The 25148-nt window shown below is 40.5% G+C and overlaps 1 protein-coding gene across 6 annotated transcripts in view; it reads left to right on the top strand.

Annotated features, from left to right (window-relative positions):
- usp54a (ubiquitin specific peptidase 54a) overlaps nucleotides 1–25148 on the top strand; it is a 92931-nt gene that overhangs the window by 1824 nt on the left and 65959 nt on the right. For 4 of the 6 annotated variants that reach the window (XM_055902168.1, XM_055902165.1, XM_055902169.1 and 1 more), the window contains exon 2: nucleotides 16844–16945. The exons of 1 other annotated variant lie outside the window; for it this stretch is intronic. The gene's annotated coding sequence lies outside the window, so the exon portion shown is untranslated. Of the gene's footprint in view, nucleotides 1–16843; nucleotides 16946–20547; nucleotides 24561–25148 lie in introns of those variants that run through there. One more of the 6 variants, XM_055902167.1, reaches the window with a different exon arrangement.

The following is a 25148-nucleotide window of genomic DNA, read 5'->3' as shown; positions in this document are numbered from 1 at the left end:
AGGTGTGTTGCCTACCCTCACCACCTGGAGTCTGCCTGTCAGGAAGTCCTGGATCCAGGAAAAGGAGTGATTCACGACTAAATTGTTAGCTGCATCTACTCCGCAATTCGGCAAGCGTTGTTGATTTAGATATAGCTAATGCATTCTATATGATACTTGGTGTTATGAACACATATTAATCAAGGTACGTGGATAAGCATGGAAATAGTTTCTCTTGCCTTGTCAACCCGCCTCTCCGTCTGTCAGACTCAGTTGCTGATATAGCTCCTGTACCCTAAAAAAAAAATGATATGGTGCATTTGTAGAGATGTCATCCTGTTTTATCTTAAACATTTCAACAACAAAAATGCATGTCGCCCTCACGCGTGCCAGATGTATAATTTTTTAATCCTTGTTTGATTCCATCATTGATCCTAATGGATGAATTGATGCATGTCATTTCACACGCACAATAATGCAGAACAGTGTAGTAAAGCTGTGTTACGTCGCGCTACAGTGTAGTAATGCTGTGTTACGACATGTTACAGTGTCGTAATGCTGTGTTACGGCGTGTTACAGTGTAGTAATGCTGTGTTATGACGTGTTACAGTGTAGTAAAGCTGTGTTACGTCGCGCTACAGTGTCGTAATGCTGTGTTATGGCGTGTTACAGTGTAGTAATGCTGTGTTACGACGTGTTACAGTGTAGTAATGCTGTGTTACGACGTGTTACAGTGTAGTAATGCTGTGTTATGACGTGTTACAGTGTAGTAAAGCTGTGTTACGTCGCGCTACAGTGTCGTAATGCTGTGTTACGGCGTGTTACAGTGTAGTAATGCTGTGTTACGACGTGTTACAGTGTAGTAATGCTGTGTTACGACGTGTTACAGTGTAGTAATGCTGTGTTACGACGTGTTACAGTGTAGTAATGCTGTGTTACGACGTGTTACAGTGTAGTAATGCTGTGTTACGGCGTGTTACAGTGTAGTAATGCTGTGTTATGACGTGTTACAGTGTAGTAAAGCTGTGTTACGTCGCGCTACAGTGTCGTAATGCTGTGTTACGACATGTTACAGTGTAGTAATGCTGTGTTACGACATGTTACAGTGTAGTAATGTTGTGTTACGACGGGTTACAGTGTAGTAATGCTGTGTTACGACATGTTACAGTGTAGTAATGTTGTGTTACGACGGGTTACAGTGTAGTAATGCTGTGTTATGTCGTGTTACAGTGTAGTAATTCTGTGTTACGACGTGTACCAGTGTAGTAATGCTGTGTTACGACATGTTACAGTGTAGTAATGCTGTGTTACGACGGGTTACAGTGTAGTAATGCTGTGTTACGGCGTGTTACAGCGTAGTAATGCTGTTTTACGACGTGTTACAGTGTAGTAATACTGTGTTACGATGTGCTACAGTGTAGTAATGCTGTGTTACGGCGTGTTACAGTGTAGTAATGCTGTGTTACGGCGTGTTACAGTGTAGTAATGCTGTGTTACGACGTGCTACAGTGTAGTAATGCTGTGTTACGGCGTGTTACAGTGTAGTAATGCTGTGTTACGTTGCGCTACAGTGTAGTAATGCTGTGTTACGACGTGTTACAGTGTAGTAATGCTGTGTTACGTTGCGCTACAGTGTAATAATGCTGTGTTACGACGTGTTACAGTGTAGTAATGCTGTGTTACGTTGCGCTACAGTGTAATAATGCTGTGTTACGACGTGTTACAGTGTAGTAATGCTGTGTTCCGTCGCGCTACAGTGTAGTAATGCTGTGTTACGACGTGTTACAGTGTAACCTACTTGAGAAAGTTGAACGGTTTTTACACAGTGGAATAGTTTTGCTACATAAAGTTGCTTTTATGATGGAAGGCGAAGAACAGAGAAATTAGACAGTTGACAATATGATGGATTTTTTAAAATATAATTTGAAGACAGGTGAATAAAGATAGAATAACCTAAACTTGTGTGCCTGTGATGTCCTGTGGGTGCGGAAAATAGAAACATAATATGCCCTTGTCTAGGCTACTCTTCACTTCCCCTTAACAGGGCTCTGTCATCGGGAAAAGTACATACAATTACATGCAGCTTTTTTGTCATCTCATCCGTTTTCAAAACATACAGTATTTTTCCCAAGTGGCATGTTATTGAATTGACTGTGGGAGATGCTGCATGTGTGATGTGGGTGTGAAAATTCACCCCAGTAACATATGGTTCCCCAGCACCCAAACTGATGTGTGAGTGTAGTACTTTTATAATCAACCATTGGATTTTCTATATTATTTAGCACAGTCAGTGTTTTCTTACATAACATGATTGTAAATCTATTTTAAGCCTCCACCGTGCAAGTCTCTGCTTTGTTTTCTGCTGATGAAGAGAAAATGACAGGATTTTATTGTTTCGTCTATGATAGGTGGGAATGTACAGTTGAAGTCGGAAGTATACATACACCTTAGCCAAATACATTTAAACTCAGTTTTTCACAATTCCTGACATTTAATCAGAGTAAAATGTCCTGTCTTAGGTCAGTTAGGATCCCCACTTTATTTTAAGAATATGAAATGTCAGAATAATAGTAGAGAGAATGATTTATTTCAGCTTTTATTTCTTTCATCACATTCCCAGTGGGTCAGAAGTTTACATACACTCAATTAGTATTTGGTAGCATTGCCTTTAAATTGTTTAACTTGGGTCAAACAATTTGGGTAGCGTCCCACAAGCTTCCCACAATAAGTTGGGTGAATTTTGACCCATTCTTCCTGTCAGACCTGGTGTAACTGAGTAAGGTTTGTAGGCCTCCTTGCTCGCACACGCTTTTTTAGTTCTGCCCACACATTTTTTATAGGATTGAGGTCAGGGCTTCGTGATGGCCACTCCAATACCTTGCCTTTGTTGTCCTTAAGCCATTTTGCCACAACTTTGGAAGTATGCTTGGGGTCATTGTCCATTTGGAAGACCCATTTGCGACCAAGCTTTAACTTCCTGACTGATGTCTTAAGATGTTACTTCAATATATCCACATAATTTTCCACCCTCATGATGCCATCTATTTTGTGAAGTGCACCAGTCCCTCCTGCAACAAAGCACCCCCACAACATAATGCTGCCACCCCCGTGCTTCTAAGTTGGGATGGTGTTCTTCGGCTTGCAAGCATTCCCCTTTTTCCTCCAAACATAACGATGGTCATTATGGCCAAACAGTTCTATTTTTGTTTCATCAGACCAGAGGACATTTCTCCAAAATGTCCGATCTTTGTCCCCATGTGCAGTTGCAAACCGTAGTCTGGCTTTTTTTATGGCGGTTTTGGGACAGTGGCTTCCTCCTTGCTGAGCGACCTTTCAGGTTATGTTGATATAGGACTCGTTTTACTGTGGATATAGATACTTGTGTACCTGTTTCCTCCAGAATCTTCACAAGGTCCTTTGCTGTTGTTCTGGGATTGATTTGCACAAAGTACGTTCATCTCTAGGAGACAAAACGCGTCTCCTTCCTGAGCGGTATGATGGCTGCGTGGTCCCATGGTGTTTATACTTGCATACTATTGTTTGTACAGATGAACGTGGTACCTTCGGGCGTTTGGAAATTGCTCCCAAGGATGAACCAGACTTGTGGAGGTCAAATTTTTTTTTTGAGGTCTTGGTTGATTTCTTTTTATTTTCACCTGATGTCAAGCAAAGAGGCACTGAGTTTGAAGGTAGGCCTTGAAATACATCCACGGGTACACCTCCAACTGACTCAAATGATGTCAATTAGCCTATCAGAAGCTTCTGAAGCCATGTTTAAAGGCACAGTCAACTTAGTGTATGTAAACCTCTGGCCCACTGAAATTGTGATACAGTGAATTATATGACACAAAAAAATTACTTGTGTCATGCACAAAGTAGATGTCCTAACCAACTTGCCCAAACTATAGTTCGTTAACAAGAAATTTGTGGAGTGGTTGAAAAATACGTTTTAATGACTCCAACCTAAGTGTATGTAAACTTCCGACTTTAACTGTTTATAAACAGTCTGGAGAGGGATCTAAGGGTTACACTGTAGCTAGGCTAATTGGTTATGAATTGCTGATCTGTTACAAGTCGAGATCTGCAGAAGTTAGAAAAATACAGAGAGGCTTATGCTAGAGAGGGAGATAGAGTTATTCTATTGTCCTTTCAAAATGCAAAATGCCAGACAGTTTTTTCCCTTCCTTTGCCCTAAGTGCTTTCCCCAAGTGAACGTGACTAAATCGTGCAGACATGCGTATCTTCTCAACACTCCTCGCATTGCGTAAACAAGTAAACAATAACACAAGCTCTGTGAAGTATGGAGAGAGAGGGGGTGAATAGATTAGTGCATGCTTTGATATCTCTGACCAGCCCCCTCGGCCTCTTTCTCTCTTTCTTAGCCCCCCTTCATCTTTTTCTTTCTTTCTTTCTTTCTTTCTTTCTTTCTTTCTTTCTTTCTTTCTTTCTTTCTTTCTCTCTCTCTCTCTGTCTCTCTCTCACTCTGTCTCTCTCTCTCTCTGTCTCTCTCTCTCTCTCTCTCTCTCTCTCTCTCTCTCTCTCTCTCTCTCTCTCTCTCACACTCCTTTTCTCTAGCATAGATTAGCTGGGCAAAGTAAATGTGAGTCCTGGCCTGCATGCTAAATTAGGCCATGGATTGTTATGTAAAATTTGGAGATGAATAACTTAACATACGGACGGAGTGTTCCCATGCATTCTTTTAGAGAAAGGGTCTGTGGACTGTTTTGGTAGGCGGTATACCGTGCTTGAAAGTTGCAGGTGCAGCTTCCTGATGTTAGTCAGGAAGGGCCTGGATATTAGAGGTTTGAGGATAAGGCCTACTTTTGGTAAAAAGTGCTACTTTCTGAGGAGGAACAAAAACAGATTATTGCTTGAAAGAGCTCCCAAGAAAGTGACTTAGATCACTATTCAGACTTCATGGCTCCTGCACTCTGGGTGTCTAGATTCAAGCCGTGATGCTTTCCCCTTCTATTAACCTGGGCTTCAGTGACCTCCATTATCAGCCTGGTCCATCCTGGCAGCCAGCGTCCTGTGCAAACTCAGATAAGCAGGAGAGACCACCCCATGTTGTGATGTGCTATCCCCACCTATTTATAATATAAACAAGCCTGGGAACAGTGGAGCAAAAGCGACATTCTGTAAATGTCAGAGGGTGATACAATAGGGGTCCTGTGCAAAACAGTACTGCGTCTCTTATCGGAGATTAGAATATAGCCTACTCAGCTTCTCCTTTAGTATTGGATCTGTTATATTTCTCCCACCAGTTGGTAAATTGCAATTCTTTGGTCTAACACATCTGAAATATGTGGCCTCCCTTTTCAATTTGTCAGAGAAGTGAGGATGGTTAAAAAACGGGGGTAAATTCAATTCCTTTCCCAGCAGGAGGCTAGCGAAGCTGGGCTGTACATCTCTATAGGTACTGCTGCTCGGTCTACTGATAACCTGCTCCTACTGCGTCAGGCTCCCATTAGACCCTATGTGGCGGAGCGAACCAATGCCTGGCATGTCGTCCATGGACCCGGAGCCCAGTTCCCTCCCTCCATCCCTCCTCCTGCACTCTCTGCCCAGGCCTGCTTATTTTCACCCACAGCAGCGGCCGTATGTTTTCTATCAGCTGTAATCTTCAGTGCAGAAATGAAACACGGCTAAGCAGGATTGCCGAGAGGGGACGTGGCAGAAATGAGAGTTGTTGTTAAACAGGAGTTACGCAGACACATCGGGACAAGAGGCTGGTCTTTAGATGGTAATGGAGAGTGTAATACAGAGGTAGGCTCTGGTTCAGTCGCCATGTAATGCCTAATGCATTGAATCTGTGTGTAAGCAGACTAGCTGAGGCAGTCTAGACTGGCCATTATGTAATTAGCCAGTCTCAACCTCCTCATCCATTGCCGTTTTACTTTCGCATCAAACTCTTTTCGATCTGTTGTCGTGGAGTCAATCCGTTTTCATTATCCATGTATCTCAGTTATTAAGAGGTCAGTCCACCTGAGCATAGGAGTCTGACATCATTGTTAAATGGATTCAGAAGATGCTGGTTCTGCCTTGTCACAGCTGTTTTTGTGTATGTGAAGGGAAGGAAAGAAGGGGTGCAGTTCATGTTCAATGATGCGTAGTGAATGGTGGAGGGACACCTTCAGGCACTCAGGCTTGTGTCTCAGGCGTTGGTCTGTTTCCAGTTCACCTAATAATGCCTTCACAGGCTACACCACAGTTCCAGATGGATCTTATCAGTGGGCCATTGGCCGTTTTTACTAATACAGTTGAAGTGGGAAGTGTACATACACTTAGGTTGGAGTCATTAAAACTAATTTTTCAACTACTCCACAAATTTCTTGTTAACAAACTATAGTTCTGGCAAGTCGGTTAGGACATCTACTTTGTGCATAACACAAGTCATTTTTCCAACAATTGTTTACAGACAGATTATTTCACTTATAATTCCCTGTATCACAATTCCAGTGGGTCAGAAGTTTACGTACATTAAGTTGACTGTGCCTTTAAACAGCTTGGAAAATTCCATAAAATGATGTCATGGCTTTAGAAGCTTCTGATAGGCTAATTGACATCATTTGAGTCAATTGGAGGTGTACCTGTGGATGTATTTCAAGGCCTACCTTCAAACTCTGTGCCTCTTTGCTTGACATCATGGGAAAATCTAAAGAAATCAGCCAAGACCTCAGAAACAAATTGTAGACCTCCACAAATCTGGTTCATCCTTGGGTGCAATTTCCAAACGCCCCAAGGTACCACGTTCATCTGTACAAACAATAGTACACAAGTATAAACACCATAGGACCACGCAGCCGTCATACCGCTCAGGAAGGAGACCCGTTCTGTCTCCAAGAGATGAACGTACTTTGGTGCGAAAAGTGCAAATCAATCCCAGAACAACAGCAAAGGACCTTGTGAAGATGCTGGAGGAAACAGGTACAAAAGTATCTATATCCACAGTAAAACGAGTCCTATATCGACATAACCTGAAAGGTCGCTCAGCAAGGAAGAATCTACTGCTCCAAAACCGCCATAAAAAAGCCAGACTACGGTTTGCAACTGCACATGGGGACAAAGATCATACTTTTTGGAGAAATGTCCTCTGGTCTGATGAAACAAAAATAGAACTGTTTGGCCATAATGACCATCGTTATGTTTGGAGGAAAAAGGGGAAGGCTTGCAAGCCGAAGAACACCATCCCAACCTAGAAGCACGGTGGTGGCAGCATCATGTTGTGGGGTGCTTTGTTGCAGGAGGGACTGGTGCACTTCACAAAATTGATGGCATCATGAGGGTGGGAAATTATGTGGATATATTGAAGCAACATCTCAAGACATCAGTCAGGAAGTTAAAGCTTGGTTGCATATGGGTCTTCCAAATGGACAATGACCCCAAGCATACTTCCAAAGTTGTGGCAAAATGGCTTAAGGACAACAAAGGCAAGTTATTGGGGTGGCCATCACAAAGCTCTGACCTCAATCCTATAGAAAATGTGGGCAGAACTAAAAAAGCGTGTGCGAGCAAGGAGGCCTACAAACCTGACTCGGTTACACGAGCTCTGTCAGGAGGAATGTACCAAAATTCACCCAACTTATTGTGGGAAGCTTGTGGAAGGTTACCCGAAACGTTTGACCCAAGTTAAACAATTTAAAGGCAATGCTACCAAATACTAATTGAGTGTATGTAAACTTCTGAGCCACTGGGAATGTGATGAAAGAAATAAAAGCTGAAATAAATCATTCTCTCTAGTATTATTCTGACATTTCACATTCTTAAAATAAAGTGGTGATCCTAACTGACCAAAGACAGGGAATGTTTACTAAGATTAAATGTCAGGAATTGTGAAAAACTGTGTTTAAATGTATTTGGCTAAGGTGTATGTAAACTTCCGATTTCAACTGTATCTACAATAATTCATGGAGACAAAATTACCCCTAGAGTCAATAATAGTGCCCCCAACAATCAACCAGATTGCATTATGTCCCCCGGGATAATGACCATGCTATATGCAACACATAAAATATGTTAGATAATCACATTATTTATGCATAGCCTTATTTAACACATGCCAGAAGTGTGAGTGCGTGGAATATGGGTGGTTTATGGCTCCAGTTAGTCAGGCTGGCTCGCATCACTGTTTAATAGGATACTCTCTTCATTGTTTTGATTGGACCTACAGTTCTCCTTAAGAGGAGATGACTTAAGGTTAACCACACTGCTAGTAAACATGTACAAATGTCAGCTGTCCCTGCTGTTCTCTCAGTGCTAGGACAGGCAGAATGAATGTCAGCTGTCCCTGCTGTTCTCTCAGTGCTAGGACAGGCAGAATGAATGTCGGCTGTCCCTGCTGTTCTCTCAGTGCTAGGACAGGCAGAATGAATGTCGGCTGTCCCTGCTGTTCTCTCAGTGCTAGGACAGGCAGAATGAATGTCAGCTGTCCCTGCTGTTCTCTCAGTGCTAGGACAGGCAGAATGAATGTCGGCTGTCCCTGCTGTTCTCTCAGTGCTAGGACAGGCAGAATGAATGTCGGTTGTCCCTGCTGTTCTCTCAGTGCTAGGACAGGCAGAATGAATGTCGGCTGTCCCTGCTGTTCTCTCAGTGCTAGGACAGGCAGAATGAATGTCGGTTGTCCCTGCTGTTCTCTCAGTGCTAGGACAGGCAGAATGAATGTCAGCTGTCCCTGCTGTTCTCTCAGTGCTAGGACAGGCAGAATGAATGTCAGCTGTCCCTGCTGTTCTCTCAGTGCTAGGACAGGCAGAATGAATGTCAGCTGTCCCTGCTGTTCTCTCAGTGCTAGGACAGGCAGAATGAATGTCAGCTGTCCCTGCTGTTCTCTCAGTGCTAGGACAGGCAGAATGAATGTCAGCTGTCCCTGCTGTTCTCTCAGTGCTAGGACAGGCAGAATGAATGTCGGCTGTCCCTGCTGTTCTCTCAGTGCTAGGACAGGCAGAATGAATGTCGGCTGCAGCACAACAAATAACAGGCTGAGACTCTTAAAAAATGACAGTACAGTCTGAACTGCAATATTTGCTGTCATTGAATCGTGCATTCATTCATTAAAGCTGACATAACACATTGTATCTAACATGAAGGATGATTATTATTGTATGGTTAGGAGGATTATTTTGTTGTTGAAGTGTCACTCCACAATGATATAATAATTAACAATACAAAATACATATATTTTTAAACCACTCAGATAGTGTGAAGCTTGGGAGGAGGACTATGTCACCTATGTTAACAACAACACAGTAGAAGTTGTGAGGGTCAGATGAAATCTTGTTCCAAAGTTCTTTAAAACTTCATGACCCATCTGTCCCATGTTCTCTCTCTTTCCTAGCAAAATTATTGCTTGGGAAATTGCTCTTTGCTAAGAAGCTATGTTTGTTTTTGTTTTTTAAACTATTTTTATTGAAAACAATCACAGTAATGTACTTAATTGTCAACCAGAAATGATTTGATATTGAGCTGAAAATAGTTGCATTGGACCTTTAAGATATTTTCACATTTCTCCCCCTCATTAGGAGAAAGGATAATACAAGTTTGTAGAAGGGTCGTTCAATGTAATTTTGTTCTGAAATCATTTATTTAGTTAGAAACAGATAAGATTAGCATTCATGCAACACTATTTTGTTAACACATAGTTTGATATATGAGAAATTCACCTAATTGATTGCTCCGAAATTGGCCATTTTAATTGATAGGATTCGTATAATATTCAATAAAAATAGTACTTAACATCCGATTTGGACCAAACTTATTTTTAACAATGAGTAAGACATTTGGAATCACCAGAAATAGTCAAACGCCACCCACGGACTTCCCACACCCCACGCCAATCCCACCCCATCAACAAGTATACCGTATCAGTTCTCTATACAAGTAGATGGGAGCTGGGGCTCGGAGTATTGTTTCTTCATCCTATGTAACGGCAGGTAGCCTAGTTGCGACAGGTAGCCTAGTGGTTAGAGTGTTGGGCCCAACGAGGCAGTTAACCAACTGAACAAGGCAATTGACCCACTGTTCCCCAGTAGGCGTCATTGAAGTTGTTAGATTTATGTCTCATCCTATATCCCAATATTACCAGGTTCTGACCACTAGACGATGCTGTTCCTGCTGTTAGGTAAAAAAGACCCCTCTCTCAATGTTAAAGGGACAGTTCACCCAATTTGCAAAATTCTTACCATGTAAGCAGTTTATGGACAAGGTATGACAGCACACATGCTTTTATTTTGTCTATCTGGCCACTGTTTCAAATGCTAACTTTTTAGCATTTGTGGCATTAATCCAATAAAAGTCAATGGTACCTATATTAGCATTTTTTGCGCTTCATATCCAAATCCTCTTTAAGTAATATCATTGAGTTACTCAATACTTATTTTAAAAAACAGCACCATCTAGTGGTCACAACCTGGTAATATCAGGATGTAGGATGGGACATAAAGTTAATAACTTCAATTACAAATTTCTCTGAACAGGGGGGAAAAAAACATAACCACATTCACTGAGAATACGTATTAAATAGTAAGAAGAAACAATACTAAGAGCCGCGATTCCATACTACATGTCAGACATAGAGAACTGATACTATATACTCGTTGTTGGGGTGGGCTTGGCGTGGGGGGTCCACTTTCTTGTGCTTTTTGAGGTGGAACGACCAAGAAGTAACAAGTAAAGAGAGAGCTATCAATTAGTTGTAGTGTTTAGTGTTTTTACTGATAACATTTTTTTTTAAATGAATTATTAAGTGATTAAAATGCATCATTCTGTTACCAAATCGGTGCTGCACTGTCAAAGGTTATGAAACAGACGTCTATGATTGGTTCATATTTGGTCCGGTCTGGACAAACCAAATGTGTTCTTGTTTGGGGTCGGAGACCATTAGAATAATAGCCAGTGTGTAGAATAATACCCAAATAGGAGGATATTTAATATTTCTACCTAGGGTTGCAAAGTTCTGTTAACGTTCCAAAAATGTCCAGGTTTTCCAGATGTCCCGGTTGGAATATTCCCGTAATCAGGAAGGAATAAGCAGGAAATCCATGAACCTACAACCAGGATTTCTGGAAAACCTGGACATTTTGGGAAAGTTATCAGAATTTTGCAACCCTAGAGCGGGAACTGGCGTGACAGAATCTTAATTCGGAGTAAATATTTAAGAGTTTTAGGAAAACCTGGTCACATAAAAAACGGAGGGAAATTTTACCATCATTCTGTGATCAAACTTTGCATCTGCAGTGTTGTTCAAGTAAATGTTTTATAAAAAATGTTCACTTGAAATTATTAAAAGTAGTTTCTTGTCAATAGAGTGTTATGGTTTGTTTCACTTTGCAATCGATGGTTTTTGTTTGGCATACATTTTTAAGTAAAAAAAGTGATTATCAGCATCATTCTGTTATCATGGAATTGCCTTACACCCAACACCCCCCTCTTCCCTCCCACTGTGTTTTTTGGTGTACCGTAAGTGATAAAAATGATTTCATAAGAAGATGGGGGTTGTTGGTAGAATCATTGCAGAATAAGTTACTTACAGTAAGTGCTCCTAAGCTAAGTCTTTACCTAAGGCCAGACAAAATTGATCCACTGTTTTTAATGGATTTTCCTCCCAGAAAAGTGAGGCGAGCGAGCGAAAAAATAAAAAATACATTAGGAGGATAAGCAATAACAGTACTTTTCCACATTGTCCTATGGACATGAAGAATAGGCGAAATATTCAATTTCAGACTGATTTTAAGTTCATTATTATGAATACACAAATGAACATTATTCACATAGAATCCTATCATATTCATATATCATATTAAAAAAAAAGTTTTAAAAAAGTAATGTATTATCAGTTCATTAATCTACTTAATTGTATAGCCTAACAAATTCAACAATGATTGACAATAAATAATTGTAATCAAATTAAAATATTGATGCATAATAATGAGTTCATTACCTGAATGCATCTCTATAGCCTAGGCGTTAACAAAATATTCATACAAATATGATTAGGCCTTAGGCCTTGTAGAAAGAGGGTCAATCAAGCTAGGTCTGCCAAATGAATGTAGCATTGGAAAAAATACATAAATCCAGCCATAGAGTATAACCTATCATCATCAAAATATATTTTTTATTTTTATAACATGTACAATTAGAAGAATTAATCTATATAGATCAAGCGTGACTAAATTCCAGCCCAGTAATCCTTTCTTACGGCATCCTCCTTCGATTGTCTCGCCTGGCTGCCACGAAAAGCCCCCACCTGCTGATCTGCACGAAGTGTGTGCGTGCCATTGGCTATGTACTTTGCTGGACATTCTTGCTGTTCTTGGCGGCGCATCATCTCTTCAAAGGCATTCCGTCGTGGTGTTGTCCTACTACTACTGGTAGTACCGGTAAAATGTAAGTTATGAATCGCAAGTCATCGTACAGCTGACACACTTCGATTTCATCAATCATTTTGACTTAAATTTGGTTGTCCAAAATACTATCAGCTTGCACTGTCTTTGCTGATGAATGCCCTGATCTCTGGTGAGTCAATTGGTTAAATTACATTGTTGTTTCGTCTATTAATCGCTTCTATTAGATCAGAAAGTTATGCAATAACTATCCATTTAACCAACTGTTTGTTTATAATGAGGGACGTCCCACGTTTAACCTGGCTTCTGCCATGACGGCATGAGAGAGAAATGAAACATCTGCACGTCGCCTGAAGGTGAAGCGTGTGTGTTTCATTGTCCAATCCGAGGCTCGAACATGATCTGACCATGTGATCTGAGGCCGTTTGCTCTCTTGGGCATCCATTTGGGAAATCCTCAAGGGTGAGAGGACAGTGAATTATAAACAAAGAGCTGAATATATTTCCCCCCAAAATAACACATCTGATTATATTTTATTCATTTTTCAGGGTGTGGAGAAAAGTGAGGCGGGGCATCCGTTTAACAGTAATTCAACTTTGGCCAGCCTAATCAATTTTGATTGGATAGAAAAGTTTGCCAGAAACCACCATCATCCACACCCAACACCAGCAGTGACGAGTCATCCAACCTCAGCCCGGCAGACGGCCATAATCAGAGCATGTTGGGTTGACATCAGTGGTATTAGCCTCTATTTGAACTTTAACCAGTCTTACATAGAATATGTTCACATATCCTTTTTAGACAACAATGAATTGGGATTTCTCTTTTCTTATCTCTTCTGTGCTTATAATGTTGAAGCCGGTGTCTGGTACTAAAGATAGAGGCTTCATGTAGTTTTGAGGAGCGTCAGGGTCGGTTTGCTCATTTGTTGACCAGTGGATCACTTCCTCCCTTTGGCACCAGTGTATGCCAGGGAGGCATATGGTGAGTGAAAGCTGAGACTAGTTCCAGGTTCCAGCCCACCAGAGTACATCGGTGGGATCTGATAGAGAGAGAGGCTATTCTGAGCACTAAGTGTTGCATCAGAAAACATTTTACAGTAGAATTACGTATAATAATGCTCAGTAGATTAGAATATGTCCTAGTGAGCTGGATCCCTTAGAGATTCCAGCAATTGTGACTAAATGGATGCATGAGCATTGGTGAATGGTGAATGACTGTCCACGATGTGTGTGGAGGTTGACACCTGAGGAAACTGACAGCATATGTTTACAGCCAGCTAGCCTCATTGTCCTGATGCACCCTTTGCACCTCGTCCCCTGACCCTCCTGATCTTTGCTCCCTATGTTTCTAACAGTGATGGATCCTATTCTTAGTCTGTGGTGACATTATGGGTCAGGTCAGGTCCTCTCCTAATTGGTGGGAAGAGAGGAATCTATATTGTACTCTTTTGTTGATGTGCAGCAGTTTAATTTGTCTTAAGGCCTCTGTTTACGGCTTGAAAGGAGACAAGTGGTGCATTATCTCAATTTTGAAATGTGTCTCACACAATAAAACGTTATTCAGAAAGAGAGAACGGGCGAAATACTGTAGGGGGACGTAAGATAGTTCGAGGTAGTTTGGTGTTGGAAATAATTAGATGGCAGTAGTGAAGCTGTGTTGATTTCACTTCCCCCGTTGGCGACACTGAGATGAATCGAATCTCAACGAAAACCACACATAATCCTTAATTGTCCACATTTGCATATTTCAATAATTGATTGTGTTCATCTTGTGTAAGGGAGATTTAGGGAGCTAAAGTTTGGAATTGCCTAGTAGGGTTTTATGATAATGCGATGATAGTTTATTGTGCTTGAGGACCTGCTCTGGCTTATTACAATGTTGGCAGAGAGCAGATTGGTGCTGTACTGGGAATAAACAGCGGAGCACACTGAGATTGTGTTTTACCCCTGGATAGACTGTGACTCATTGGGATTAGTTGGGCAGCAGCACTATAGGTGTGCCTGTGAAAACTCCTGAAGGGGAAACAACAGCAGTAGCCAAAAAATCCCAAATAAGACTAACTTCAGCAGCATGAGCATAAAAGTGATAAAAGTCTTGACAGAATATAACATTTGGCACTCTAGTCTTTTATGCCACTGTCTTTTTGTGCTAATGGTTCCACTGCGTCTTATGGTTATCTTTCCAAAGATCCTATTTCTTCCTCAAGACTCTCTATCGCTTCCTTTGCATTGCTTGTGTTTTCTTCTATTTCGTTTTGTGAAGCTCTCCGATTGGCTGCTTTTAATCAAACTTTTAGTAGGCCTGATTGGCTGCTTTTATCAAGCTTTTAGTAGGCCTACCTCATTTCCATTTCCCTCCGCATTGCTATTATGGGTGAGCATGGAAACCAGGCTATTTCTGATGACAATAACACTGGCCTACATCTCGCTAGGCTAAATATTGAAGCAAACAGTCTATAAATGAATGAGTAGGCCTACTTTTTTATTAATTCTTCCATTATTTAGAGTCTCTGTAGTGTTATTACACTGTTTTTACAATATGTGCCTCAGTGACTGATGTAGCCTAACTTTACCTTACCATTACCTGGTCTCAGGATGTCCCCCTGTTTTACGCTCCAGGATTAGAGGATGAAACAGATGAAGAATTATATGATCATTATCATCACCGTCCACTGCTCTGAAAACGTTTGGCCGGTGACAGATAACTGACAAGCCACTTTAGGCTAAAGAAAGGATGGTGCGGTGCTGAATAGGGCTTAGCTTTCGAATGAATCACACGTTCACATGACAAATCAGTCATGACATTGGTCTTTATAGCAGCTATGATACACTTTGAGATGTATGGTAATAATTTACCCATCACAGGAATTTCTGAAACTTTTTATGATCCGTGTAACAGTGTTGGTGACTAGATCAAGTGGAATTTTGTTTGAAACTCATTGATGTTTAGCCTGCAGCAAATGTCTGGTCTCCCTTCTGCTAATGGGAAATCATATTGCTATTTGTAGTATTTGAGTGACCGTATCAAATCAAATCAAATTTGATTGGTCACATACACATGGTTTGCAGATGGTAATGCGAGTGTAGCGAAATGCTTGTGCTTCTAGTTCCGACCGTGCAGTAATATCTAACAAGTAATCTAACAATTTCACAACAACTACCTTATACACACAAGTGTAAAGGAGTTAATAAAAATATGTACATATAAATATATGGATGAGCGATTGCCGTGCGGCATAGGCAAGATGCAGTAGATGGTATAGAGTACAGTATATACATATGAGATGAGTAATGTAGGGTATGTAAACATTATATAAAGTGGCATTGTTTAAAGTGACTAGTTATACATTTATTACGTTCAATGTTTTATTATTAAAGTGGCTAGAGATTTGAGTCGGCATGTTGGCAGCAGCCACTCGATGTTAATGATGGCTGTTTAACAGTCTGATGGCCTTGAGATAGAAGCTGTTTTTCAGTCTGTCGGTCCCAGCTTTGATGCACCTGTACTGACCTCGCCTTCTGGATGATAGCGGGGTGAACAGGCAGTGGCTCAGGTGGTTGTTGTCTTTGATGATCTTTTTGGCTTTCCTGTGACATCGGGTGCTGTAGGTGTCCTGGAGGGCAGGTAGTTTGCCCCGGTGATGCGTTGTGCAGACCTCACTATGTGACTCAACATTGAGTGTTAAAGTTACTTATTGCTACTCAATCGATCCAATCAACAAGTAAGCTATGAAATATTGATATTTATTAACCACTCGCAGACCAACTAATGGCAGAGACACATCATCAATAACTGTTTTGTTTGCCTATTGCCTTGCCATATATTTGAAGCTCTGATTCAATGAGGCACAATGTGTGAGATTCATAAATATTAAAGTGATTTAGAGTGAGGAGCAAATAGCAAACAGCAATATCACAGATGTATTCAATTATTATACAGTGTTTATGTCTTGCAGTCTGTGTTACTGACTATAGGAAGGGGAGACATTTTTCTCAGCTAGACCTCGTCCTTAATTTAACATTACTAAATGCTTACTGTGTATTTGAAAATTGAGAAACACCAAAAGAGCCATGAAACAAACACCCTTCGAAATGTATAAAACCGTGTCCCGTGTGGCTCAGTTGGTAGAACATGGCACTTACAACGCCAGGGTTGTGGATTTGATTCCCACGGGGGACCAGTACAAACATTTATTTTGAACTCACTACTGTAAGTCGCTCTGAACGTCTGCTAAATGACTAAAATGTACAAATGTAAAATACATGTTAGAACTGTTCCCAAAGTTCCCTTTATACTGAAGCACAGCATGAATTCTTCATCTTATATAATGCCTTGTGTATCTCAGCGCTTGTAGAGGTTATGTAAACCGACTCATTGTATGGGGAGCCCTGTCAAGTTCACTGTGTTTCCTCTTTCCTGGCAGCCCCGCTGAGTGTCTGTCTCTTTAATAGGTGTACAGAGGGGAGGTGGGAGGGGCTTCCTGAGGAAACAGGTATGTGCTGACAGGGATGATGTCATTATTTCAGTGTCACCTGGGAAGACCTACGTTGTAGCGGCTCCACTATCACACCTCACAGCTGGTAGAGAGACCGGAGTGCAGATGCCTCCCAGGCGGCACGTTGATATAAGTAAGTACAGAAAAGAGCTGTCTGTTATTGAAACTGCACTTTTGTCAAGGTAAGGAGTTGTCTTACACCCGGGAAAGCCTGTTTCACAAGTAGCTTAGCTCCTGCGTAGCAGGTGTGACAGGATGGGAGCGTAGCATCACTGAGCAGCAGACATCACAGACTGTATGTTTCTCCGCCAGTAATCCCTTGTGGGGCATGAATAGTGTATTTTTGGGGAAAGCACATTTTAGTCATAAGTATAGATGTGATGACTACAGCTGTCTCCTGAACAAGTAACTGAATGCTAATGTGAGAAGCCACAACCTTATTTAAAAAGATGCTTTGCTAATTTAATTCAGCAATAAGCACCGAGGGGATGTGGTATATGGCCAATACACCACGGCTAAAGGCTGTTCTTACGCACAACCCCCTGCGGTGCCTTATTGCTATTATAAATTGGTTACACACAGTAACAGTAAAAAGTAGAACAGTAAAAACAAATGTGCTGTCATACCCGTGATATACTTTCAGCCAATCAGCATTCAGGGCTTTATTTACCCAGTTTATAATGTACTTTATGCCATGTCATTGTTGAATACTCCTTTCTCATTGGCTTGAAGGAGATTCTAGAGCGTGCATTATTTCCCTGTAATGCACGGTGTAGTTGCACAGTAGAATTCAATGGCTATAGTTCATTTTTATGTTTTGAAAAGCTTTCGAAAGTGAAAGTCGAATTGATAACAGCATTGGTATTATTGAATTCGATTTTCATAATAGCAAGTTATGATGGTTTGTTTAGCTAAACTAGCAAGCAGTTTGTTTACCACGGCAACTACTGTAGCTATCTAGTAAACTTGCTAGCTACTTCAGTGCATGTTGAACACATTTCTACCTACAAATTAACACATTTCTAGCGGCAAATGTGTTCAATTATAGCCGTGGTATAAAAGGGATAATCAACTCAGGGCTCTATGCGTTCTCTGGAAAATGATGCAACTCCGTGGAAGGTAAGATTCCACTCCGCTTACGCATCGTGGAACACACCTTTCACGTCGTTCATTATTTTCCATAGAACACATAGAGCCCTGAGTTGATTATCCCTTAGTTATTGTTGAATTTATGCCCCTTAAAATAGTAACCTGAAGTAGATCAGTGCATGGGCCAGCTGCATTATTCACCATGCTCCCAGCTCAGTCCGCTGGGCTTCATCCAAGGACTATTTGCATATTAGTAAATGTATGAAACCGTGGGAGCCAAGCAATTCCTTCCCCAATCTCAATGTTGAAAACGTTTGGTTGAGAGACGCCTCCTGAATTTATTGCCCCATTGTGGTGAATATGGTCATATATCTTTTCCTGACATTTACATACAGAGAAAAAAACTAAGACACTAGGCAACTTCCCCTTCAAAAAGTGCCTCATGGGAAACCTTGAAATGACTAAGAAGGTCTGTTCGGCAAAACAGTACTAGGAAACCTCTTTGAATGATAAGGTACCTATTAGAAGGGCAAGGCTTTTACTTAATAGGTGTGTTGTCTAACCAATAGCCTCAGGGTGGTATGACTGAGAACAGCCCCAGGGTGTGTGTGTGTTTAGGTACCATCATATGATACTGTGAGTAAACAGTATCTCAGTCAAGGTGGCTGACTAAGAGCTAGGTCGGATGATGTCATTCAGGAAGTGGAGTCAGTGGACACAGTGAAATAAGGTACTGTACTGTAGGTCTACTGTACCATATGGCCTGTCACAGAGTCATATGACACATATCTCAATTACTCGTCTTTGTTTGGAACGCTTGAGAGAATTAATAATTTTGAATGTCCCTGTTATGCTCAAGTATTAGATTATTATGACACAAAAGGTTATGTATTTTTTTTATTACATAGAGGCATATGAGCCTTTAAAGTATGAGATATTAACTGGAACAAACTTATACAGCATAAAAACAATCTTACTCTGTCTCTCTCTACCAGAAACATACACACGCACACAAACACATATTTGTCGAAAAAGCAAAACAAAACCCTTATTAATTGGTCTGAATGTGGACCCCCTCTTTGTTAGTTGGCTGAGTGAGGGCCTTTGGAGAAGAGGAAACTCATGTTTGAGCAGAACGCCGGTGCATTGTTACGGGGCTAATGCTTTGTTTTCAAATAACAGCTTTTGTCTTCTGAATGAATGGCCTATTGTGAGAAAGTGTTCTAATTCCCGAATCAAAGCTTGACACAACTTGCAGATTGAGTCCCTTTTTATTTTTTTTATTGAAGTAATCAATGTCTTTTCTCGGAGTAGGGGCATCTTCTCTGTAACAGTTCTTCTAGGACACCCAGTAGCGTTCACGTGGTACACTTTGTTTTCTAGGTTGTGTTTGGGATATTCTCGGGGCTTTATTTCATTAGTGTGCAGATTACAGGCTGTGCTGCAGCTTTCAAAGGTGTTTATTTGATCCTAGTGATGGATGCAGATGAAGAGTTGGAGCAGGCACCTGTTGCACTGCAAATTAACTGGAAAGGGATCAAAAAATGGACCAATCCTCTCAAAGTACAAGCTCCCAACCAAGGAGGAAAGCTTAGAACAGAGCCCAATAGGCCTTTTCTTGATGATCACGTTGAGTCACACAATTGTGGTATTTCTATCATGTTGTTGTGTTTTTCTCAGAGAACTGTATTAAAAAGTGACACACAAAGTAGCCTAACGTGACTTATTATGGATCAGATTGTGTTGTGCTCCATGCTAACACGGACTTCCTTAGATTAACTCCCATGTGTTTTCTCATTAGGGTTTGAATGATTTTGTTCTCCTTTCACACCACAGCTACAGCTTTCTATAGTATGTGGTGCTATGGAATTGTAGCAGGGAGTGTGTAGGCAGTCAAACACAGTATTTGTTGACTTAACACGATTACTGCCTTTAACAATGTGTTTACCTAAGCTTCTCCTAATGTGAAGTTCCACAAATGTCCCTTGCGATAAGCACTACCTCATGTGTTGTATGGTGGTGCGTGGAACTTTTCTCCCTGTATTAAAAAGTTTTATTTCCCCCACAATCCCTCCCTGCCCTATCATTTTACAAGTAAAGCCTCACACCCTGAGGGTTCACACAACTATTCATCCGCCAATATAAAGTTTAACGTTGGCCGGTCTCTCCTCCCTTCCTTCCTCAGTGGAATTTATGGAAAATCATCCACCTATTTAGTCATGTACAGTTTCGTGTGAAAACTGTTTCTAGTCATGTTGTGTGAATCAACTCACGCTGTTATGACAGGCTCGTCTCAGAGTTCAAAGTCGCGTTATGGTCTCTCTCTGGAATGGACATTTGCCACCTTTGAAAACAACCACTGTTGGAATAAAGATATCACAGCTTGGCTGTGTGCCACTAACACCATAACACAGTCACAAAGCTTGATCAGCGTTAAAGGCCCAGTGCAGTCAAAACTTGATTTCCTGTGTTTTATATATATTTCCAAACTAAGAGGTTGGAATAATAGTTTGAAATTGTGAAAATTGTGATAGTACATTTTTAGTGTAAGAGTTGTTTGACAAGAACACATGACATTTCAGCCTGTTTTGGTGGAATGGAGTTTTTGCCTACCTGGTGACACCACCAGACGCTAAATTAGTTACAGTATATACCCTGTCTGGGTGGGGTTCTACTAAACTATTTGGAATTGCTTTAAGAAGGTCATACCAAGGATCATTTTGCTACTGGATTTAGAATTTTAAGACCCGTTGAACTATATATATATTTTTTATTTGGCCTTACTGCTATTAGTCAATACAAACACATTGAATAACAGATTCATTACATGGAACAACAGATACAAATCTCAAGGAAAAGATATAAGAATGTTTATTTTTGTTATTTTTCTTTTTACATGTATTTAAACCCTTTATTTTTGGAACTAAACAGTCTCCATATATACAGTTGAAGTCGGAAGTTTACATACACCTTAGCCAAATATATTTAAACACAGATTTTCACAATTCCTAACATTTAATCCAAGTAAAACTTCCCTGTTTTAGGCCTGTTAAGATCACCACTTTATTTTAAGAATGTGAAATGTCAGAATAATAGTAAAGAGAATGATTTATTTCAGCTTTTATTTCTTTCATCACATTCCCAGTGGGTCAGAAGTTTACATACACTCAATTAGAATTTGGTAGCATTGCCTTTAAATTGTTTAACTTGGGTCAAACGTTTTGGGTAACCTTCCACAAGCTTCCCACAATAAGTTGGGTGAATTTTGGCCCATTCCTCTTGACAGAGCTGGTTTAACTGTGTCAGGTTTGTAGGCCTCCTTGCTCGCACACACTTTTTTCCTTTAGGAATGTATTGAAGTAAAAGTAAAAGTTGTACAAAGTATAAATAGTAAAGTACAGATGCTCCAAAAAACGACTTAAGTCGTACTTTCAAGCATTGTTACTTAAGTACTTTACATCACTGCGTGAGAGTCTCACCTTTCCAGACGAGTAGTCCAAACTATTCGGACGCTACAGACAGAAGTTGGCAGATCGGCTGTACCAACTTCAGAAGAGTCCCAAGACGCTTGTGGGGGCCGTAGAGCAAAACGGAGAACCCTATCATATTCGTGAGAGTCTCATCTTTCCATAGAGGGGAATAACCGTTCAGAGCCTACAGACGGTTTTGTGAGAAGACCGATTTTCATGATGTCTGGAAAAAAACACTCTAGCGCTGTCACCTTTGACCGCAGATGCGGAAGAGCGACATCGGTGGATGTGGTGGATTGAGACACATCTAATGCAAAAGAAAACTATAACTATTACTTGAGAAATTGCTCTTTGCGAAGAAGCTATTTTTGCATCATGTTAATTAAAAACAATCACAGTAAGGTACTTCATTGTTTGCCAGAAATGATTTGATATTAGGATAAACCGGCTGCATTGGAACTTTTAATGAAGGACTCTGAACAGAGAAACTGTGGCGTTATTAATTTCTAATGAACACCACCTCATTCTATTTGTATCGAGGTGTACTCGTACAGATGTAGGATCTTAATTTCGTCACCCAGTTGCAGGAGAACTTTTAAATTGTAGTGTATTTGAGGTTTATAAAGGCTTCTGAAGTTTTAATTTCCACTTTGAAATTTCAGACTTGATTTTCCCTTACTAAACATGTATCCACCCCTACAAAAATATCCATTAATTATAACCTACATAATAATTCACATTCATGTTGTGTTGCTGTAGGATTATTTTCCTGCTGTAGCAAACTGGCTCAAATTTAAGGAGTTCCCAGACTGGCAGAGCTCCAGATTATAGGGTAACATAGCCCTGTTAATCATATGGGTGGAGGAGGACTATGTGGCTCATAGCTGCGTAGCCTTCAGACTGGGTGTAAACATTCCTTGAGAATGAAAATGGCTGTGTGTTAGAAATGTGGTGTGGTAGCTGTTGCGCACTCAATAGCGTAAACTGCTTGGGTAATTCCCATTGTCTAGAGTAGCACAAGAGCTGAAATACTACCCTCTGGGCACAGACGTCAGTTCAACGTCTAGTTTTGATTTACATTTGGTTGAGTTTTCAACTAACGTAAATGATATGTGAAATCAACAAAACATTTCACCATGTCATTGGATTTAGGTTAAGATACTTTTTGCAAATCCAATCAGTTTCCCACGTTGTTTCAATGTCATTTTTTGGGTTGAAATGATGTAGAAACAATGTTGATTCAACCCGTTTTTGCCCAGTGGGCAATTTTGATATTTACACAAGTTTTTAGACAAGTTTTTATATACTTTTTTGTTGTTGTTGTATTTTATCGCCTTTTTCTACCCATTTCAATTTTGTCTCATCGCTGCAACTCCCCTAACGGTCTTGGGAGAGGTGAAGGTCGAGTCATGTGAAACATGACCCGCCAAACCGCCCTCCTTAAAACCTCTCTAGGGTACGTGAGACGTTAGCGTCCCACCTCTTCAACAGCCAGTGAAAGTGCAGGGCGCCAAATTCAAAACAAGAGAAATCCCATAATTAAAATTCCTCACACATACATGTATTTCACACCATTTTAAAGATACACTTGTTGTAAATCCAGCCACAGAGTCCGATTTCAAAAAAGCTTTACGACGAAAGCAAACCAAACGATTATGTTAGGTGAGTGCCTATTCACAGAATAACACAGCCATTTTTCCAGCCAGAGAGGATTCACAAAAAGCAGAAATATAGATAAAATTAATCACTAACCTTTGATGATCTTCATCAGATGACACTCATAGGACTTCATGTTACACAATACATGTATGTTTTGTTCGGTAAAGTTCATATTTATATCCAAAAATCTGAGTTTACATTGGCGCCCTACGTTCAGAAGTCACAAAACATCCTTTGATTTTGCAGAGAGCCACATCAATTTACAGGAATACTCATAATAAACATTGCTAAAAGATACAACTGTTATGCATGGAATTTTAGATGCACTTCTCCTTAATGCAACCGCTTTGTCAGATTTCAAAAAAGCTTTACCGGAAAAAGCAAACCATGCAATAATCTGAGTCGGCGCTCAGAGCCCAATCAAGACACAAATATAGCCGCCATATTATGCAGTCAACAAAATTCAGAAGTAACAATATAAACATTCACTTACCTTTGATGATCTTCATCAGAATGCACTCCCAGGAATCTCAGTTCCACAATAAATGTTTGTTTTGTTCGATAATGTCCATCATTTATGTCCAAATTCTAGCGTTCAGTACACTTTCCAAACTCACAACGCACGGGCAGGTCCAGCGGAAAGTACAGACGAAAAGTTAAAAATGTTATATTTACAGTCCATAAAAACATGACAAACGAAGTATTGAATCAATCTTTAGGATGTTTTTAACATAATTCTTCAATAATATTCCAACCGGAGTATTCCTGTCTTCAGAATTGCGATGGAACAGAGCTCGCTCTCACATGAACACTCATGGTCAGAGCATGTTCAGGTCATGGCAGACCTGACTCATTCCTCTCTCCTTTGGCCCCACTAAACAGTAGAGGCATCAGACAAGGTTCTAACGACTGTTGACATCTAGTGGAAGCCTTAGGAAGTGCAACATTACCAATATCCCACTGTATCTTCAATAGGAGCTGAGTTGAAAATCGACCAACCTCAGATTTTTCACTATTTATTTTAGTTACTCTATTGCATGATTACTAATATTATTTCATGTCAAATTATTCTATAGCCTATTTCAAAGTCGATGAGGCTACATATAATTACAACTTCCTCCCACTATTAACATCGTATAGTCAATATTAAGCTACTCAGTATGACCATTATCACAGCAGAACACTGCTGAATTGAGTAATATTATTTTCTGTACAGAATGTTTCGCGCTACGGTCTGCGCGGTCGAGTACCATCAAACATGCAAAAAGTGTCGTCTCTGTTTCTCAAACGCCCCCCCCCCCACTGTGATTTTATTTGGGAGACTGCCTGTGGTTGTTTCGGTCGGCAGGTAATGGCGCCACCCCTCCCCCCGCCCAGCTTCCAACCCAGCACAGTCTCACAGAGCACGTTATGAAGATTTCAATGCCTGCTGAAATTGGTATGCGGAATTTTTGAAGAGTTTGAGAATCCTGCAGCTGAAGCGAAGGTTACTACCGTAGGCTATCCGGAAACATTTTCCCGAATGAAAAGGTAAGTTGTTCGTGCTACTATTTTAGAAGAATGTGTTTTGCTCTGTTGTTTTGAAAATAAATGTAAATACATTGGGTTAAGATGTTGTTATTACACAGAACCGTTACTTTCGTACAACTTTACAGTCTTTATTTGGAGTTTTTAGGAATAATTATCAGAGGTTTGTAGATGTGGTTCCAACTAGAGGCAACGGAAACACCAAGTATAAGTTTTAGCCCTTGCGCATTGTCTGTGACTAACGGTATATAGAACTGTTGAACTGAGGCACGGGATGCTGCATTGCTCGGAATCTGTTCATTGTTCTCTGGGAGTCGAGTTGACTAACGAGATGCTTTAAACTTCACTCGCGAGAACGGTTTAACATAAATGTTATATGTATCCGTTCATGTATCCATCCTTGTTCACATTGGAATGTTGCACACCGCGAAATGTTACAATGTATCGGTGCGATTCATGTAACAACATAAACACCTAACGTTGAAAGTAGGTTATTCGAATGAATGAATGGGGACTTCCGGTAAACTACCCTACGTTTGATTGTGCTACTACACAGTTAGAACCCTGGTAATATGGTGAAATAGAGCGTTT

This window comes from Salvelinus fontinalis, chromosome 37 (genome assembly GCF_029448725.1).
Source record: "Salvelinus fontinalis isolate EN_2023a chromosome 37, ASM2944872v1, whole genome shotgun sequence".
NCBI classification, from domain to species: Eukaryota; Metazoa; Chordata; class Actinopteri; order Salmoniformes; family Salmonidae; genus Salvelinus; species Salvelinus fontinalis.
This window is presented reverse-complemented; position numbering and strand designations above follow the sequence as displayed.